This window comes from Haliotis rubra, unplaced genomic scaffold (genome assembly GCF_003918875.1).
Source record: "Haliotis rubra isolate DU_JTF1 unplaced genomic scaffold, ASM391887v1 Scf218, whole genome shotgun sequence".
NCBI classification, from domain to species: domain Eukaryota; kingdom Metazoa; phylum Mollusca; class Gastropoda; order Lepetellida; family Haliotidae; genus Haliotis; species Haliotis rubra.
This window is the reverse complement of record NW_025766203.1, coordinates 247289-263005: the sequence shown is the minus strand read 5'-3', so window position 1 is coordinate 263005 and position 15717 is coordinate 247289. Positions and strand designations below refer to the sequence as shown.

The window sequence follows — 15717 nt, the reverse complement described above, 5'->3', positions numbered from 1 at the left end:
AGTATCAGTGGAGTATTTGAACCTATTTTTTAAATATACACGGGAAGTCAAGATTGAGGAAAACAATTAATCGTGGTCGTATAGTCTGTTTTACACAATAAAGTATTATTTGAAGTTGTGCAAAGGGAAGAGTTCGCACAAACACAACATTGAAATTGAGATGCACATGCATCATGCATGCATAAATTGCCGTTTTGAATGGCAGTCGTTCACGACGTGAGATCAGCGACAACAAAGCCATTGAACGTCTTGACGCTGGTCAATGTGCTCGAGTCATTACTAGTGACTTCAGTTGGAGCGTACGAACGATAGAACATCTTAGACAGTGACACAATGCCACCAACAGCACTGATGACCCATAACCAAAACAGGGCCTTGTCAGTAGTTTTTGATTTCCATGCTGTCTTCGTGCTTTCAAAAAGCTTTCAAAATGGTATAAAACGTGCCCTGTAGTGTGGCTCTAAACCTCAATTCATTGTCACCCAAGTCATTGTTTAGTCGACGACGGGTCAGAAAAACACAAATTTGAAATAATCTGCTGACATTTCACTATACCACAGCTAATTGAAAATAGAAGATGGCAAGCCACTGGAATGCATGAAACCGGAACACCCAGCGCACAGCAGTTTAACATTCACAGGAACCGCATGTGCCGCTTATGGAGACAAAACGCTGTTGGTGCAGACCGTCCACGAAGTGGCCGTCCACCTGTAGCCACGCCACGCAACGATCGTTGGATTCGATCCGACCATCTCTGTCAAAGATTCCAACCAGCCTCATTGACAGCCCAAACAGTTCCTGGTGTCAACAGGATATCACCAAGGACCATTAGCCGGCGTCTGGCTGCACACGGGATGCATGCTTGACGTCCTGTCACACGACAAAGTTTGACATTACGTCACCAACGTCAACGACTTCAGTGGTGCAGACAACATCTGCAATGGAGAGCGCGTGAGTGGAGATATGTTCTCTTCACTGACGAGTCCTGATTCCCTTTGCACCGCCCTGATAGCCAAACTCGAGTTTACCGGCGACGTGGTGAGCGTTAAGTTAGGAACTTTATCGTTCAGGCCGGCTGTTTTGCGGCGGTGGAGTGATCGCTTGGGGTGAGATAACGAGTGCTAGAGGTACACCTTTGCTTGTCATCAATGGAAATTTAACGAGTTTCAGGTACAGAGAACACATTGTTAAACCAGTCGTCATACCGTTTCTCTAGCAGAATGCTTAGGAATGATCTTCCAGCAGGACAATACCAGTCCAGTAGTATTAGGATGGGGTTCCTGCGGCAACTTAGACATTCTGTAGCTTAAGACAACTTGACCCAGTGTATTTTAGACTACCTGACTGTGAGAACACAGGATAGACTAGAGCACTTGGCTATCATTATCCTGGCTGCGCAATTGGTTGAGTGGTGCGGGCTTATGATGTGGAGTTGCACAGCTCTGCAATTGTACTTCGTATCCCACCGATGCCTCTGTGGATTCCTTGCACCTATCGATTCAAACCCGAAGTAAGGAATCAAGAGCACATCAGGGGATCCTGAGAAGGGTCTCTCTGGGTAGGGCACTCTCAAGGTGAGAGGATGGTAGCCGACGCAATCCCCTAGGGAGAAGTTGCGCAACATCATCAATCTTTCGATAATTTTTCCAAAGGGGATTGTGGCGGCCAGGGACATTTGGTTAATTTATCAACCTTCTATCTTTCTATCTTTTTCCATACTTTTATTCTGAGTAGTCTGTTACGTTCGTTGAGGTAATCTTTTTTTCTTATCATAAATAAGTTGGTTTCGGACCATATCCGCTCCTTTGGTTTTGCACAAACCATAATGACATTTCACTCCAGTACCGCATACCGAACACGTGTAGTTCATGACACCCTTTCTGATAGATATCATGTATCCCGAAGTACTCGGTCCTGCATTTCTTGTCACAGGTCTCGGCTTTTCCCAGAAGCACGTATTTGCAACGATACGGAGCGGGTCTCATATTTCACTTCTGTATGCATATAGATGAACGTTAGTCTAATTGATTGACGAGTAAAACCGTTGTGGCTAGGCCTAAAACCACGAAGGTGAACTCGCGGTGTTTTTACCCGGGGAAGGGGTGTAATCACTGGAAAGAAGTCGATATTTACAAGCTTGGTAATGTCTTGGAAAGATGATGTTTCCAAGACATATCCAATTTTGGAAAGATGATGTTTACAAGACATTTCCAATTTTGGAAATATGAGTGAGTGAGTGAGTGAGTTACTAGTTAACGTCACATCGGCAATATTTCAGCCATATTGTGACGAGAACATTGGACATTGAAATGGAATATATATATTAAAAACCTGCCGACGAAGGACAGTAAAACAACTAGAATATCACATATATACATGTAAAACTAGTAATTAAATCTAAAATATGTTACTTTTAAATGACAATACAATATAAAAACCGGCTATAGATTGCCAACAAGTTGTCACTCATAAAGTTGTATGCTTTGTTATTTATATTTACCAGTAATAGAGATCCAACAATATCAAATAATGTATTTTATCCTGTAAAATCGAATTCTGACATTATAGTTATCATCAGATTAAATGTTTTTTATGTAGGGGACAACCCAATATAAAATAGGCTATAGATCGCCAACAACTGAAGGTATATCACTATACTAGGGACCACGGGGACTTACAGTACCTGTGCTACGTGCATGGACCCTAGCTGGATTTATAGCATCCCCTCAGCCGCTGGCGATTGTAGGAAAGTTTAGCCGAATTGTAAAGGAACAAATATACTACGTTTAAAAAATTGCGTAAGCACAAATTTAACTTTGAAAGTTTTGGGACTTACGTATCCTCTCAGGAGGACAATAATTTTACACTACTTTAACCCCTTCGAGGATACAGCCACTAACAATTGCAGTTGCTAATTTATACTACCATGTTCAAAAAATATCATTTGTTTCAGCTACAAATCATTCAACAAATCTAATTCTTTTTAAAATGCAATAATTAAATTACATTATTAAAAGATCCTTCATGGTTCGTGATTTGAAATAGTTATCCCTTGGGATGGAATATTCAACAGAGTCAAGCAGGACATGCTTGACCGTGATTCTTTCATCACAAAGGGATGCAAAACGGAGGATCTTCGCCTTTTAACAAATATTCATGAGTATACCTTGTATGGCCAATGCGACATCGTCGCATGATGACCTCTTCAAATCTGGACTGACAACCCAAGTAGGTGTAACCAATATAGGGTTTTATTTCATGTAATTTGTTAATACCTTCTTGGGTGTCCCACTTCTTTTGCATCAGATCACGGATGTAAGTTCTAATGCTAGCTTTGTAATCAGAGTATGGAATAAGAAGTGGTGTCACAGATTTATTGAGTGCTGCCTTAGCAGCAAGATCAGCCATTGTATTCCCAGAAATGCCAACGTGGCTGGGTAACCAACAGAGGACGATGTCGCATTGGCCAGTAGCAAGCTCATTATACAATTTAATAATTTCTAATAAAAGTGGATGTTTACAAGAAATATTTTTAATAGCCCGAAGACACGAAAGAGAATCGGAAAAGATGATGTATTGTTTACATTTACGGTGTTTATTAATATATTTAAGAGCTGTTAATATGGCGTTAGCTTCTGCTGTGAAAATATAGCTATTATTTGGTAGTCGAGAAGATATTGTTCTGGATCAAAGGACAGTGGTACATGCCACCGCGCCACCATCCTTGAACCCATCTGTAAATAAGGATTGTATGTATTATATTTAGTTTTAATTGATTATATTCTTGTTTTATATTGTAATTCATTAGTTTCAGATTTCTTAAACTTTGTCAGAGTTAAGGTCAATTTTGGAAATATCCACAAGGGGAGATAACGGTGGGTGATGGTAAATGATTGTTCTTTGCACGCCCCAAGACCTAATCCCCTGTTAATTGATGAGTCAGGGCAGTTAAGATTCACCAGTTAACGAGGCATACTGCCTTGTTGATTCATAAGTGATTCAAGTCCGTTGAAACGACCTCTGGAAGGAAAACCAAGTTTCGGGGTGTTCTCTTTTTGCCTGCACGTACTGTTTTGGGATTAAAATTACTGGACCGTACTAATCCTTACAACAATGGGGGTTAAAGCTATTGTCTGTTGTGGAAAAGCAACTATGCCAGCACTTTTTGGTAAACAGTAAAGTTTACCACATTTTGTTTATTGCATATAGCAATAGCAAATATACGAATATGAGTTATTTGAAAATATGGTGACATTTCTAATTTTACTAATATTGCATGTAACATCATATGTATACACAATATAGCATATATACAAAATATAGAAAAATGAACAAATATATTATATGACAAATATGATGAAATTTTAAATAAGCAAATACATAAATAAGCGTTAAATCTTACACCAGGAAATAAATACTTTTATGCACTGTGCATTATGCATACAAGTGTATAGTTTGTTTCATATGACACATTAATCACATTCACAGTCCAACCAGATAGTGCAGTTTATAACCCCATGCTTAGATCATGTCATATTTGTTTACTTTTAATGACTAAGTTGACTAATCTTTATGAACTGTATTCAGTATGGTCGGCTTGTGAGCTTGGTTGTGAGTGGGTGCTGAACTCCATAACTGACTATAATTGTGAAGGCACTGGACTGTTAACCCTAATCCGCTTATAGCCAATTAAAGCGCAGGCAAAAACAGAATACACCCAAGTTTTTATGCCTCTCAAAGAAGCCTGGGGAAGTAAGTTAAATCTTAGAAGGACATTTAGAAGTGGAATGCATAACAAAAGCAAGATTTATGGATGTCAGCTTGTGTATTGTGACCTGATTTTCACCTGATGAAGGAGCAGTGCAAGCATACGCTCCGAAACGTCGTGTTATTCACAATAAAGAAGTTGACATCCATAAATCTTGCTTTTCTTATTAAAGAGGTAAGTTATTTAAATCTGCTGAGCTGTAGGTTTGTTAAACATGTCGCGATGTGATTATCGCTCTAACACCCCCCTGAGAGATTCGTCAGCAGTGTGGTATGCACAGGCGGTGAAAGTTGTATTGTATTGAATTTGGTTGATTGCATATTGTTTTGTGTTCAGCTGTCAGTTTGTATGAATGTGTGAATGAGGAACCTCGCATAATTATGACATTGAAATCAGACTGAAATTAACATTATTCCTTGGTCAATGTCGCAATGTTGGCGAAATGGTAGTATACGGAAGAGGGAGGGAAGATAATTTATGTAGTGTTTCTTATCAAATTAGATAAAAAATTCGTCCGAACAGAATTCACTAATTACGTATGTTTTGTGTGAATGTGTGCATACACTCATATATAACATCTAACTTGATAGGTATTAAAATCAGGCCGTTCGTAACCATAATGACTATATTGGTTGAAACACTTGAAGAACGAAATAATTTCACACCTCAAAATGAGCTGGAACAGTAACGTTTTTCATGTCATCATATGAGCTTCAAAACATTGAACGAAATAAATGCTGTATGATGAAATGGATCGTCATTTTATAAGTGCTTCATTTAGCATTTTTGTTTTGCGGGGTTTTTTTGGTTAGTTCCGGTTATCTCGTCAAAAACAATCATGGCGACGGCCAGTCGCGTGTGTTGCATGGGTTGCATGTTTCAACTTTATGTAGGGTTCAAGGGCATATAAATTTGTAAGTATGCTAATTATGTTGTTAATATAACCTAAATGCAATATCCAATTGCCTAAAGTAATATCAGTAAATATTTCTTGAGAATTTCTAAGATTTAGTGCACTAGTCATCTTTGATGTTAAAATCCGGAAAGCTGTAAGATTTTTTCTTGTAGTATTTTCGACAGTTACTTATTATTGTGTTTCTGTTTGTTTAAGCTTGCACCTATTCAGCTGTAAAGTTCTGCTCATAAAGAGTGCGGAAAATAAAGAAAGAAACAAAAAAAAAGGCTGGATTGAGTTGAAGATTTTTGTCCCTATATTTTGAAACCTATATAAAAGTGCAAGAAATTTATGGTTCAAGTTAATTCAAGTAAGACAATATGAATCAAGAACCAAGTGAAATAGACAGTTGGCTGAGGGCATATAAGGAGCCTAATGTGACCATGAATCAAGATGAGGTGAATTCAGAGCGAGTTCTTCAATTGAATAAGGAAAGGGCAGGTTTGCAAGCTGCATTTACAAGGACAGTAAATAAACTAAATGACCTCCTAGCAGACAAAAACTCTGACATGAGTGTTATTGAAGATTCACTGAAGTCTGTTGAAAAGACTTATGAAAATCTTATTGGGAAAGTGAGACGGATTCAAGAATGCACTACTGTAGAGGAAGGTGAGAAGCTCGAATTCTACAAATCGCAAATCTCTGAGAGACTATATAAGGTGAAAGTAGAAGTTGAAGCACGACGTCAAGATGCGGTAAACCCGGGTGACTCAGCCAGTCAGGTGGGAAGCAGCACAAGTTCTACAAAATCTAAGATAGCAGCTAAGAAGGCAGCTCTACAAGTAAAGCAACAAGCTTTGAGGAAATCTCAAGAATTAAAGCTGAAAAGATTACAAATTGAAATGGATGAAGAAAAGCACAACATTGAAACAGAACTTGCCATCGCAGAGGCTGAAATAAAGGCCATAGAAGAAATAAGTGGGGTACAAAAGTCTGTACATTATGAAAATAAGGACAATACTCCTCAGGATGTGCAGAACAGGAAAATTCCTGACAAGAAACCTGTCAATCAATTTAATCCCAATGCACCACCATGGATGGGTCAAAGCAAGGTTAATGAGACTCCTCAAGTTCGTGGACACTTATGATGCTCTGCAAATGCTGCAATTGCCGAAGGTGGAAATTATGACATTTGATGGTAATCCGCTCAAATACTGGACTTTCATCAGATCTTTCAACAATAGCATTGGTCATACCACCATCAGTGAAAGTGCAAAGTTAAATCATCTTGTGCAGTATTGTGACGGACCTGCAAGAGAGGTTGTGGAATGTTGCCTGATAATGAACCCAGATCAAGGATATACAAGGGCAAGACAACTCCTGCTCGAGCGATTCGGCAATCATCATATCATTGCTAAAGCTTGGATTGACAAGGTGACAGGAGTACCCAACCTAAAGCCTAATGATAGTGTGAGCATGCGCAAGTTTGCAGACTCTATCAGAAGTTGTGTTGTTTCATTATCAGCTATGAGCAAGCTGAATGAAATTGACAATCAACCCCGAATGAGGAAAATTATTGACAAGATGCCTGTGTATATTCAAAATAGTTGGCGGAAAGAAGCAGTGAGTGTGTTGAGACACACAGGGTCTTATCCAGGGATTGAACACTTAGCCAATTTCATTGAGAATGTGGCTGAGGAGTTGGATGATCCAGTATTCGGGGTTAATGTGAATGTCTCTACTGACAAGACTACGCTAAGGCGTGAATCCAAGTTTAAGTCATCATCCAACTTTTTAGCTGAAGCAATTCAAGGTGATACTGAAAACTCTTGTGTGAAACAAGTTCAGTTATCATGCAAATGCTGTCAGGGCAGTCATCCGTTATTCCAGTGTCCGGCTTTCCAAAAAACTCAGTGTTCCAAAGCGGCTGGAGCTCGTGATTAAGCATAAGCTATGCTTCAACTGTTTTTCCTCCCGACACATATTACCCGATTGCAAGAGAGAGATTTTTTGTGATGTGACCAGTTGCAAGCGGAGAGGGAAGAAACATTCTAACTTGCTGCATGATCATTCAAGAACTTATGGGAAGTCAAGTGAACCTTCATCCAATAAGTCTGCGACAGAATTAGAAAGTCATCTGCCATCAAGCGAACAGACTAAGAACGAGAACATGTTTGTGAATGGATCCGTGTATGGCGCTAATGGGGCCGGAGGTAAAAGAATAGCCTTACCTATAGTTCCAGTCTGTGTTAAGGGTCACAACAACAACAATATCAGAACTTTCGCCTTACTTGATCCTGGAAGCACAAATAGTTTCTGTTCAGAAGAACTTGCCAATTCTCTGGGTCTAAAAGGAAATAGAACATTGTTGTCATTGAATACACTAACTGACAGAAATAGTGAATCACAAAGCAAAGTTGTCTCCTTGAAACTGACAGACGTCGAGGGAAAGAATTCTGTCGACATGTCACATGTGTTTGTGCTGCCACAAATGCCGCTAGTGGAAGGAAGTGTTGTCACACAGAGAGACATTGACGATTGGGAGCATTTTCGGGGGGATTGACTTTCTGATTCTTGACGGACCATTAGCAAAGGTGACAATACTAATCGGACAAGACAATCCTACTGTACTAATACCCTTAGAGGTCAGAACTGGTAAAGCTAACCAACCATATGCTACCAGGACCAAACTAGGATGGGCTATAAATGGACCCCTACGAAGAGGCTCACAAAAGCATGTCACTGTCAACTTCGTACAAGAGAATCTTGAAACACAAGTGGAGAGATTTTGGCAACTAAGTGAAGTTATGACAAATGACATTGCGCTGTCATTTCAAGACAAACAAGTCATCAAGCTGTGGGACTCTACAGTTGAGAGGGAGGACAAACATTATAAACTGCCAATTCCATTCAAGTCAAACCCACCAAGACTGCCGAACAACTACAGTGCAGCAGAATCAAGGCTACAATCATTAACCAGGAAGTTAATGCGAGACGAAGGACTGTCTCAAGGCTACAAGGCAGGTATTGATGATATGCTGCAGAAGGGCTATTCGGAAAGAGTTCCACACGAAGAAATTAGCGTTGACAATGGGTACACATGGTATATCCCACATCATGTCGTCCTCAGTGACAAGAAGCCTGGTAAGTTCAGGATAGTGTTCGACTGTTCAGCTTCCTACTGTGACGCAAGCTTGAACAAAGCAGTGTATCAAGGGCCAGACCTGACTAACTCCTTACTCGGTGTGCTTCTGAGATTCAGGCAGCACAAGATAGCTCTGGCAGGTGACATTGAATCAATGTATCACAGAGTGAAGGTGGCTGATCATCATCGGGACTCGTTGAGGTTTCTGTGGTGGAAAAACCAAGTATTAGGAGGTGAAGTGGAGATCTACAGAATGACTTCACACCTGTTTGGAGGAATATGGAGTTCAAGCTGCGCTAACTACGCACTGCAGAAGGTAGCCTTGGACAATGTTGACGATTTTGACAGTGATGTTATACAGACTGTGAAGGACAATTTCTATGTTGACGATTGTCTAAAGTCAGTCCAATCTGAACAGGAAGGAATCAAATTGATCAAGGATCTGTGTGAGCTCCTGCAAAGGGGATCCTTCCGACTCACCAAATGGTTAAGCAATAGCAGAACAGTGTTGAGCAATGTCGCTATGGAAGAGCGAGCCAAGAACTTGAAAGATCTGGATCTCTGTACGAGTGATCTCCCACAAGATAAGGCTCTTGGAATTAAGTGGGACACTGAAACAGATGAGCTCTATTTCAAGTTCATTCCAAAGTCCAAGCCACTCACCAAGAGAGGACTGATAAGTGTCATCTCATCGATATACGATCCTCTGGGATTCCTCACCCCATTGATCTTGAGTGCAAAGCAGATCTTCCAAGATGAATGTAGACTCCGCAAGGGATGGGATGCTGTAATAGAGCTAGAGCACAATGAAAGATGGACAAAATGGTTATCAGAATTGAATCTCATCGAGGGATTTTCAATACCAAGATGTGTGACCCCAGAAGGTTTCGACAAAGCACTCTCTGTTGAATTGCATATCTTTGCAGATGCTTCGAGTGTAGGATATGCAGCTGTGGCATACCAGCGAATGAAGAATGCCGAAGAACAAATATGGTGTTCATTCCTGATGTCGAAGTCTAGATTGGCTCCTATCAAAAGTGTTACGATTCCCCGTCTTGAACTGTGTGCGGCTGTTCTCGCCATAAGATTAGATGAGGCTTTGCGCAGAGAATTGCGCATCAAGATAGAAAGGACAGTATTTTGGACTGACAGTATGATAGTCCTACATTACATCAAGAATGAGTCCCAAAGGTACCAAGTGTTTGTAGCCAATCGGGTCACTACCATTCGAGAAGGTTCATCACCAGAATGCTGGAGACATATTGAATCATCTCAAAATCCCGCTGACGCAGCCTCCCGTGGGCTAGATGCCGCTGCTATGCTGAACCATAAAAGTTGGCTTCAAGGACCAAGCTTCCTATGGCAGAATAAAGAGACCTGGCCAGAACAACCTCTAGTATTGAGTGTATCCACAGATCAGCTGGAAGTCAAGAAAGCTAAGGTGAACTTCGCTAAGTCAAAGAATGTTGACTTATGTACAGATCAACTCCTGAAGAATTACTCTTCGTGGTATCGGCTGAAAAAGGCTGTAGCCTGGATTTTGAGACTCAAGAAGTGTCTCATGGACAGAGTCAATGAGAAACAAGTCAATAGGAAACATAAGACAAAGCTTTCACTGGAACCTCTGAGCGTCTCTGAAATGAAGCATGCTGAAATGGCAATCATCAAGTATGTGCAAAGATCAGCATTTCCAGTGGAAGTAGAGTTTCTCATGAATGCTCGTCCTGTGAAGAAATCAAGTCCTATCCATCCACTTGAGCCATTTCTCGATCAGGACGGTATCCTGTGTGTCGGTGGAAGGTTACAAAACGCACCTATCCCTGACAAGTCCCAACATCCTATGATTCTACCAAAGGGACATCCAATTGTCACAATCATTATCCGAAACTGCCATAAACAATTAGGACATTCGGGTACAGAACATGTTCTGGCCCAAGTGAGGACCAAGTATTGGATAATAAATGCCAGAAGCACAATCAAGAAAACTTTAAGAGACTGTGTCCAGTGTAGGAGACTGCAAGGAAAGCAGTCAATTCAGAAAATGTCTGATCTTCCTAAAGACAGAGTTACACCGGGAAAACCTCCTTTTTCTCATGTAGGGATAGATTGCTTCGGCCCGTTCTTGATAAAGCGAGGACGCAGTGAAGTGAAGCGATACGGGTGTTTATTCACTTGTTTGAACACCAGAGCTATCCACTTGGAAAAGCTTGATAGTATGAATACGGATTCTTTCATTAATGCTTTCAAGCGTTTCCAGGCCCGTAGAGGGGCTCCAGAGCTAATCCGTTCTGACAACGGATCTAACTTTCGGGGAGCCGAAAAGGAGTTAAAAGAAGCCATTAGAGACTGGAACCAACAAGTGATCCAGGAGCATATGCTTCAGAAGGAAATTACCTGGATGTTCAACCCCCCCAGCAGCATCTCACATGGGTGGCGTCTGGGAGAGGCAGATCCGGACTGTTCGGAAAGTACTGAATGCTCTGTTGTATCAGCAACACAGTTTACAGGATGAAGGACTATCAACCTTGCTGTGCGAAGTAGAGTCAATAGTAAATAGTAGACCTATTACTGTAAATCCTGACAATCACAAAGACAGTGAACCTCTGACTCCTAACCATATCTTACTCCTGCGATCAGCAAATTCTGCACCACCAGGCAGATTTTCACTGAAGGACAGATACTGTAAGCGCTGGAGATACATCCAGTCACTTTCAGACCAGTTCTGGTCTAGATGGCTTAAAGAATATCTGCCTACTCTGCAACTCCGCCAAAAGTGGTTCCAATCAACAGTGAACTTGAAAGTCGGAGACGTCGTTCTGATCATGAATGAAAATGTCCCTAGATATGTGTGGCCTCTGGCGAGAGTCACTCAGGTGTACCCAGGGAGGGACGGCTTAGTGAGAACTGTGGAGGTCAAGACCAAGGATTCCGTGTTGATCAGGCCAATCTACAAACTGTGTTTGTTGGAATCTGCCTGTGAAGACAGACTGTGAATGGACTGTTAAAGGACTGTGAATATCAAGAACTATAACTCTATAGACCCTAAATGTGACGGGTGTGAAGTAACATATTTCAAGTGTTCAAGACTTAGCATAATTTAGTTTTCGTTAAATGTCCTACATTTAAGGGGCCGGAATGTTAGATTTCAAGTATAATTTTAGTTTCATGATCTGTGTGAAGCCCATTTCTGGTGTGTCCCCGTCGTCGATGTTGCTGGAATATTGCTAGGGGCGGCGTGGAACAAAACTCGGTCAGTCAGTCAGTTCCATGGTCATTTTATAAGTGCTTCATTTAGCATTTTTTGTTTTGCGGGGTTTTTTTTGGTTAGTTCCGGTTATCTCGTCAAAAACAATCATGGCGACGGCCAGTCGCGTGTGTTGCATGGGTTGCATGTTTCAACTTTATGTAGGGTTCAAGGGCATATAAATTTGTAAGTATGCTAATTATGTTGTTAATATAACCTAAATGCAATATCCAATTGCCTAAAGTAATATCAGTAAATATTTCTTGAGAATTTCTAAGATTTAGTGCACTAGTCATCTTTGATGTTAAAATCCGGAAAGCTGTAAGATTTTTTCTTGTAGTATTTTCGACAGTTACTTATTATTGTGTTTCTGTTTGTTTAAGCTTGCACCTATTCAGCTAAAATGATCAGACTGTAGCTGATATATACACCAAAACATATGCAACGTTGAACAATATGGATATAGACATTTACAACGGGAGACATTTTGAAGAAGAATGTGAGAGTATTTGGAGATTATTCAATGTTGATGGATATGGACATCATGGCTACACAGGCAACACAGGGGACAAACAGAGAGGAAAACGTAAGTGAAGAAGTTGACTTTATTAATCGTTTTCTAGAAATTGAATCCCAAGATTGTCCAAAAGAAACCTTTGTGCAGAAAACTCTTGACATTTTACGCGGCGATATCGTAGAGCTTGAAACTACACGATACAAGCTGTTGAGAAAAGCTAAAGAGTCGAAAAACTTTTCATATCCCAGTGGCATTTTGAAGAAAAGACTTGATAGAAGGAAAAAGACTGGTGAGTCAATTGAAAGGAAATTGGCTAAAGATTGTTATTGTTTCTTTCGTGCATGTTTTGGTGATTATGTTGATGAACTTGGTGACGTCATTTGTATTACAAAGAAGTTAAAATCCAACAACTCAGAAGTCGACAGTGACGTAATTTCAGCACAAGTAACCTGCCTAAAGCAAGTTATCGTCCGCCTGGAAAGAGAGCTATTGTCTCTTTAAATCAGAGCACGCTGCTGATGTGGATGTGTTGACCAAACTAATCACGGAAGACAAAGGCTTGATTGGGACTCTGCAAGTAAGAGTTGAAACCCAGCAAAAGCAACTAAGGAGTTTTACACAACTTGTGAACACACAAGCGAATGAACTGTGTAACAAGGATGAAGAAATCGTGCGCCTCAACACACTGCTGAATGAGAGGCTTACTGTTACTCGGAAACAGGATGCATGGACTAATTGTGCATGTACTGTGGGACATGACGCCATCGGGCAATGACGATTCATCTGCACAGCATGCGGATAGCAGTAACAAGAGTATGTTGACAGCAGAGGTTCATGCAGCATGGGGTGAGGATGATGTAACATCTGACCTCCAGGATTACAACAACAAAGTAACGGATGATAATAGTGGTAAGAGCGTTTACACTCGTTATATTGATAACAGTAACAGTGAAAACCAATTCATTCATGATAAACAACATTCAAGAAGTGATCACGGAACAGAAGACGTAGTTGATATGGTTTCTGAGAATAGGAATGCTATTGAGGAGGACAGAGATAATAGTGAATCGTGTCTCATCAAACTTGATCAGATTGTTGTTTCTACTTCTCCCCTGGCAAGTGACATTCAGAAACGCAATTCACCAGTGGAAGATGAAACTGAAAAGGAACCAAGATGATGACCAAGGGGTAGAAGTAAGGACCTTTAGTGGTGCTAAGCGTGTGGATAAATACTATACATCTGGATTAAAGGTTATATTTGACAGAAGTGACACTGATGATGGGTATACCAGATATGTTAAAGAGGAGAATACGATTGACGTGGATCATGAAGCGAACTTTAGGAGCGTTAAACCAAGACAATGAGTGGCTAGATTCTTTATAGGAAGGATAAACAAAACATCAACAGAGCAATCCATGTTGAACTATCTGGCTAGCTGAAATATTGAGGTGTCATCTCTACGGTTCTTCAACCATCCAGAAAGGGTGTCATGTGCTGCACAACTTAACGTTCCTTACAAAGAAGGTAAATATGTTGCTGATCAGTCATTCTGGCCACCTGGAATTGTGGTACGAAAGTGGATTCCAAGAAGGTACATGTCAAGACAAAACCAGTGAGCCATGGAGTGTTTAAATATTATGACTTGGAACTGTCGTGGGATACATTCCAAGTATTCCGTATGTGTTGGACTGTCTGGTTAGGTATAACATTGATATCTGTGGCATCACAGAGCACAATCTTAAAGAAAGCAGTTTGTTTCTAATGACTAAATTATCAACAGATTACTTTGTATATGCAAAGTGTTATGGACACCGTGACTCTATTCGTGTGTCGAATGCTCCTAGGGGCGGAGTTGCAATGATGATAGCTAGACATCTACAACAGTATACGCAGGAGATTGAACTGGAAGTGGACTTTATTGTAGGTGTTGAGGTACATCTTCCAAACAGTAATCCATTGTACATATTCTGTGTATACTTACCAGCGTCAACAAGACCTAATGAGGCATTTTATTCATCCCTTGATATGTTGGATGAATTGCACGAAGCATATTCAGTATTCGGAGAGGTGATTATTGTCGTTGATATGAACGCTAAAATTGCTGGACCTCGTTGCGTGTTCAAAACAGATGTGCGGTCACGTCGCATGCATCAGACTCTGATGAAGTCAGGTTTAACTGCAGTGAATGTTCTATCATCATGTTATGGTCCTAACTGGACTTTTCAGTCACACGAAAATGGTCCAACGACCATGATCGACCATATTCTTGTACCAAAACACTACTCAGTGATGTTCAGTGGTGCTGTGTGCTCTGATCACCAACCTGTTATTGCATCGGTTAGTTTTACACTTATACGGAAGCATAGATATCACACAAGTTCAGAAGACTGCTATTGCCTGGGATAAAGCGAGAAACACAGATAAGATAGTTGACTATACATTTGCTGTGTCACAGGCGCTGTGGACTCTAACACCTCTCAGTGCTGATGCCAGCCCAGCAGAGATTGATCTATATTACAATTTTATTGTGGATAGTTTACTGCAGGCTGCAAAGGACACGTTGCCAGTGAAAAGGTATAACAGAAACCTGAAACCATTTTGGAGTAACATTGTCAATCAGTACCATAACACGATGAATAAGAACATACTATCATGGATTAATGCTGGTAGGCCACGGGGTATGCATCACAGTACATATGCTTGAGTACAAAGAAGCAAAAGCTGTGTTTAGGAGGTCGCTTCGTGAAGCCTCAGATAAATTTGTCTGAGGGGCGGTGGGTAGCCTAGAATGGTTCAACAATGTGTTTGGTGTCCCCGCCGTGATATTGCTGAAGATATGCTAAAAGCTCTAAACTGTTGATCATCGTCGGTTCCGGTATATGGTAAACAGGATGCAGAAGGGACACGAAGCGTCCTTGGCGCCTATAACATATAATGGTGTTACTCACAGCACTCCCGATGCTGTGATGGAAGCTTGGGCGGCTCACTTCAGTGCTGTGTATCAAGATACTGAGAAAGAACATTTCCATAGGGCATTTCAAGAGCATGTCAACCAAACAGTAGACACCATCAGGAAGAGTTGTTTAACAGAGAGTGGTGAATGTATTTCATTTAGTGCAGTAGACATAGAAGCACTGTGTTCGCAAC

At 40.7% G+C, this 15717-nt stretch overlaps 1 protein-coding gene across 1 annotated transcript in view; it reads right to left on the bottom strand.

The window, feature by feature from the left end:
* Positions 1–15717, bottom strand: part of LOC124277081 (von Willebrand factor D and EGF domain-containing protein-like) — a 174675-nt gene that overhangs the window by 41812 nt on the left and 117146 nt on the right. The gene's annotated exons all lie outside the window — the stretch shown is intronic.